Below are 6,000 nucleotides of genomic sequence, written 5' to 3' on the forward strand. Positions count from 1 at the left end.
ACACCCAGTGGCAGAAACTGCAGAAATCTCATGGGATGGAAGGAGGGTAACGGTTAAACCCATGAGCTCTAGAGTCAACTGCCTGAGTTCAAATCACAGCCCTACTGTTGACCACTGAGTGGCCCTGAAGCTCCCTGTGCTTCTATTTTCTTTCTGTAAGGTAGAGGTGACAAGAGTATCTGCCTTGGATATAATGATCACATGAGATAACAGTCATAGGCATTTCCAACAGTGTCTGGACATGGGGAGTGTTCAAGAAATCAAAGTTATTACTCATTAGATTCCTGAGGCAAGGAGGCTTCAGCTGACATTCGATGATATAGACATGGATATGGATACAGACATGGTTATGGATATAATTATAGATATAGATCATATAGGCAGGAGTCTCTGTATCTTTATCCTCGTCTCTCCTCCTCACCTCTATCCAGCACGGAAGAGGGACTCCAAGATAGTAACACACGAGAGAGAGAAGTTTGCTTCTCTTAAGAGTTTGGGGAGGGTGAGGGGTAATTTAGAGAAGTAGAAGGAGGCATGTTGGCTGAGAGACAGAGAATGTTAAACATCTGTTCAATGTGCATTTCATGTAGACTGAAAACGATTTGAAGAAAACTATAAGGAAAGCCTTTTAAAAAATCCTGTGTGTGTGTGTTTGTGTGTACACTTCCTCACACCCACTCATACACACACACAGATGTAAATACACACATTCACAAATAGATATAAAAGTATGGCCTAGCATGGTAGTATACAGGTTTTTTTTAGCATTAAATAAAACTATAATAAATATTAAAAGGAAAACAATTGGCACATAGGAACCATGCAACACATCATTAAGAAAGGTTTGCGGTTACACACAGCAGAAATGGAACTCTGGTGATCTCTCAGCGGCGTGATGGTGTTGACTGTTCTTCTGTTTGCTTCTGTGTACTTTCTGATTTTTCTGCAATCGGCCTCCACTGAGAAGCCGAGCAGCATAACATGGTAAAGGAATGAACTCTGGGGCTGGTCATCCTGGACTTGAATTCCGGCTGCTCCACTGCATTAGGTAGGTGACACTGGGCAAGTTACTCTCTCTGCCTCAGTTTCCCCATCTGTAAATCAGGGATAATGCTCATAGCTATCACACAGGGTTGCTGTGAGGATTAGACGAGTTAATATACACAAAGTCATCCTTGTTGCTGTTTGAAGCACCATCTGTTTCGACGACTCTGGTGACCAGCTGCACGTGATGGATCCACAGAGAAAATGCTCAGATCCCTGATTTCATGCTCTCAGATAATGCCCGGTTCTGGGCCTTCTGTGGTAGCTCTGAGTGGTGCGCCTGTGTTTACCTGGAGGCCCTAAAGGTCCCCAGACAGAGGGAGAGGGTTCTACCCCAAGGAATGCTCACCTGTTAGTCCCAGCAGTAGAGTCAGCAGCAGGCAAGGAGGAGGGGGGCGGGGCCAGGAGGCAGGGACGGGCATCCTGGAGGCCTGAGGAGCCTGCTCTGTCCCAGTGTGTGTGCTGGGGAGAACCCTGACCTCTGTGCTCTGTGGAGAGGAGGAAAGGCCCGCCTCCCATGATATAAGAGGAAGCGCCTATGACAAGGTGACATGGCTGTGACGTTAACCTGCTCCTAGATTCTAGACAGTTCCTGCTTCTAAATTGTGAAACAGGAATCAGGTAGAGAAAGCGGCTACAGTTGAGGGGTCATTCATCTTCTGTTTTCAGACAGACTTGGACAGGCCTAGCAGAAATAATGCTTCTTTCCTGCCCGGGTCCTCTGCTCTCTCCACTGGGCCCCTCACCCCATCTTGAGGTCTTCATGGTGATTCCCCATTTGGGAGCCGCAGGCCAAGAAGGATCTGTGGCTGTGGGCTGTGTCTGTCCCAAACTCCCAAGCCCAGCATCCTAGGATGTGGCTGGCTTGTGGCCTCATTCTGCACCAGCCTCAACCAAGAGCTACTCAGCTGGAGGAAGGAGGAGGGTTTTCCAGGGCCTGCTCAGCTTTGGGACAAAACCAGGTCTGTTCCTGAATGACTCCCTATTCCAACCCTTTATTGATAAAAGTTAACCCAAATGCACTGTGCAGTGTGGACCTCAGAACTTGTATGTGCCCACATCCAACAGAAGGAGTCATATCCTGACTTCTTCCAGGAGATGAAGTGAGTTATATGACCCAGCAATTAATATTTTGGGCATTTGTCTCATAGAAATGAAAACTCATGTCCACACAAAAACCTGTGCATGAATGTTTATAATAGCTTTATTTGTATAGCAAAAACTAGAAACAACCAAAATGTTCAATAATAAGTGAATAGTTAGACAAACTGTGGTGCATTCATTACAAGGAAATACCACTCAGCAAGAAGAAGGAATGAATTATTCATATGTGCAACAAGTTGTAAGTTTCCTGAAGGCATTATTTTGAGTGTACAAAGTCAATCTCAGAACATGACATACTGTGTGATTCCACTTATAGAGCATTCTTGAACTTATAGAGATAGGGAACAGACTGGCATTTGCCAGAGATTTGGTATGGTGGGGATGGGAGTCACTCTAAAGGGCCAGCACAAGGGAGACCTTTGTGGTCATGGAATTGTTCTGATCCTGAGATGGTGGTGGTTACACAGACACACACATGAGAGGACCAGCATAAGCAGTAGGTGGGAATGTTACAAGATTCAGCATAAACAACAGTCTCATCGTCGTTATAACATAGACGCTGACTAGTAAGTTATCCAAAATTATAGTATAAATATATTAGGTGATGGAGAACAGAAAGTGTGCATGTGTGGCATGAAGTCAGGAGTAATAGAACATCATGTCCCCACCTTCATAGTGGCAAGTCAATAAATAATGCCTAAAAGTCAGAAATCAAGAAGAAGCAATATGAGGGCCAGCCCAAGTGGTGCAGTGGTTAAGTTGAAGCGTTCTGCTTCGGCGGCCCGGGGTTCACTGGTTCAGATCCTGGGCGCGGACCTGCTCACCACTCATCAAGCCATGCTGAGGTGGTGTCCCATATAGAAGAGCTACAACTCTACAACTATGATATACAACTATGTACTGGGGCTTTGGGGAGGAAAAAAAAAAAAAAAGAGGAAGATTGGCAATAGATGTTAGCACAGAGCCAATCTTCCTCAAAAAAAAATTCTTATTAAAAAAAAGAAGAAATAGCAATATGAGCATGCTGTATGTGATAGGGCAGTAAAATCTAAAATAATCAGTTAAAGAGTTGAAAATGGTTGCCCCTGGGAGGTGGAAGTGATGGGAGGTTAGGGAGGTACAGTTTTCATATGTAGAACTTGTAGAACTATTTGACTCTTAAACCCTGTGCGTATGTAACTTGCACAAAGGTGAAAACTAATTTTAGATAATTAGATTAATGTTATCAGAGTTACATATAAAAAGAATGCCCATACTATTAGCATTAATAAGAGAGTTTTATAAGCTTGCTGGATATAAGATTGATGTTCAAAACTCAATTACAACCCTATTTAGTAGTCAAAAACCACTGAAAACAGTAATAATAATTTTTAAAGATTCCATCAAGGAGAAAACATTAAAGATAGCTATAACTAGGGATGCATAAGACCATTATAGGGGGAAAAACCTATAAAATTGTGAGTTGAATGTCTTAAAAGCAAACCTAAATAGAGGTATATCATATCCGTGAAAGGGAAACCTCCATATTAGAAAGATGTCAGTTTGCCTGAATTAATGAATAAATTCAACGCAGTCAAATAATAATTCTAAAAGGGTTTTCATGAAACCTGACAAAGTGATTCAAAAAAGCATTTCGGGGGCCGGCCCAGTGGCATAGTGGTGAAGTTCCCATGCTCCGCTTCAGTGGACCAGGATTCACAGGTTTGGATCCTGGGCGTGGACCTATGAACCGCTTATCAAGCCATGCTGTGGCAGGCGTACCACATAAAATAGAGGAAGATGGGCACGGATGTTAGCCCAGGGCCAATCTTCCTCAGCAAAAAGAGGAGGATTGTCAACAGATGTTAGCTCAGGGCTAATCTTACTCACCAAAAAAAAAAAAAAAAAAAAGCATTTGGGCCAAGAATAGCCACAATAGTTGTGAAAACAAGAAAAGGTGGGAAGACTTTCCCAAAAGAGGAATCAAAACTTATCATAAAGCGATTCTAATTAATAGAGTGTAGCCTTGACAGAGAGAGAAACAAGAAGCTCAATGGAACAAAGACCTCATAAAACATACCCGCAAATTTATGGAAACTTAATAAATGGCAAAAGTGGCGGTACAGATCAGTGAGTGCTGGATAATTTACCATTGTGGAAGAAAAACATAAGATCTCTTCCACCTGTCATACACAGACACACACTCACATATACAGCTGAAAAGTATAACTAGATCAAAGGTATAAATGGAAAGAACAAAACTTGAATAAAAATTAAAAACTCCTTTTTCTGTAACAAAAACTCCCAAATGATACCAACACTGCTGCACTGGGGACCACGGTACAGGAACAAGAGGCACTCTCCCGTATGTGCCCAAGGAATCAAAGGTAAAAATGTTTGTTGCAAAGTTGTCCTAGGAAAATACTAGATAAAGCCTCAATATCCATCATGAGAAAAACAGATCAATCATGGCATATCCTTACAATGGAAATCTATAGGGCAGAAATTAAAAAGTGGAGCTACATATATAAACCTGACTAAATCCCACAAACTATTAACCATAAAAATTAAAATAAAGTTCTAGAATGCTGTATACAGTATAACCACAATGATATAAAATTTAAAACAAGCAAAGTAATATTAAATATTGCTTAAGGATTTATACATATGTTGTAAAAATATAAAATCATGCTTGAGAATGATAAACACCAATTCAGGACAGTGTTTTTAAAAGAAACAGAAGAACATAGTGGCACAATATTAATATTTTGCAAAGACAGGATGGTAGGTCCATGGATATTTTTTATATTATTCTTTATATATTTCAGAATAGAAAAAGGCTTCTTCAACTTAGTGATTTCAAAATTCATATGTGTTAAAAGGAAATCATACTTCAAAAGCTCTGGATAAAAGTACAATCTGCTCTGAGAATTAAGGGTTGTTCATGATCAGGGGCAGGATGGAAACCTGTTTTCTTGACATGCTTGATTCTCTTTGGGTGGAGGCAGGGCCAGTCTGAAGCTCCATGCATCAGGGTCCAGACATCCTGAGCCCCTATGACTAAAGTCCATCCCTGACTCAGCTGCAAATATCAGAGAAGGAACATCAGGAGGGTGTGTGGAGGGAGCATGTCTGGTGGAGGTGGGGATGGTAGAGTCAAGGGCAGGGCTCTTGGGTAACCTCCAGGTCCTTGCGGCAGCTTCTCCCTGCTTGAGCCCCTTGGGGAGGGCAGGAGGCAATGCATCACAGGGCATGCAGGAGCTGTAGGGAAAACAGGCATTCATTCATTCATTCATTCATCCATGTATCAATTCCACAAATATTTATTGAGCACCTACTATGTGGCAGGCACTCTGTTTGTCCTGGGTTCATGGTGCAGATCAGAAATGAAGATCCTACTCATTACACCCCAACACCTCTTTCTGAGTTCTGAACTCTCTCCCATAGCCATATTTACTTTGCCACAAGTCAGCGCCTCAGATAGGTTCTATGAGTTGACTTTAATGATACTTTCTTTATTCATTCCAAAGACATATCATATAAAAACTGAATTATATAACAGTTTATGGGGGGACTCTGGAGTTTGGCTTTCAAAACTTTGACCTTCATCCCACTTCCATATCTTGGATTCCCACCTTCATTTGAAAATCTTCAAACTCCAGGGCACTACACCATACATGCGAGCTGGAAGCCTCTGAGAATTCCAAGAGACAGTTGGAGAAACTAAGAGTGTTCACCACCTTTTCTTGAGGCTAGATGACTCTTGCAGGCACCATGTGACTTTGTGGGCTTGCCCTGGACTCCTCTTGCCAGCCCATGACGGTGGCCCTGACCTCCCTCCCTAAGGACTATGGCCTGCCCCCAACTCTCCTG

General features: G+C 42.3%; 1 pseudogene; it reads right to left on the reverse strand.

Annotated features, from left to right (window-relative positions):
• LOC101405616 (signal-regulatory protein gamma-like) overlaps window positions 1-2,822 on the reverse strand; it is a 66,539-nt pseudogene extending 63,717 nt beyond the window's left edge.
• Window positions 2,823-6,000: the final 3,178 nt, after the last annotated feature.

Source organism: Ceratotherium simum, chromosome 21 (genome assembly GCF_057802395.1).
Source record: "Ceratotherium simum simum isolate JZ-2026a chromosome 21, ASM5780239v1, whole genome shotgun sequence".
NCBI classification, from domain to species: Eukaryota; Metazoa; Chordata; class Mammalia; order Perissodactyla; family Rhinocerotidae; genus Ceratotherium; species Ceratotherium simum.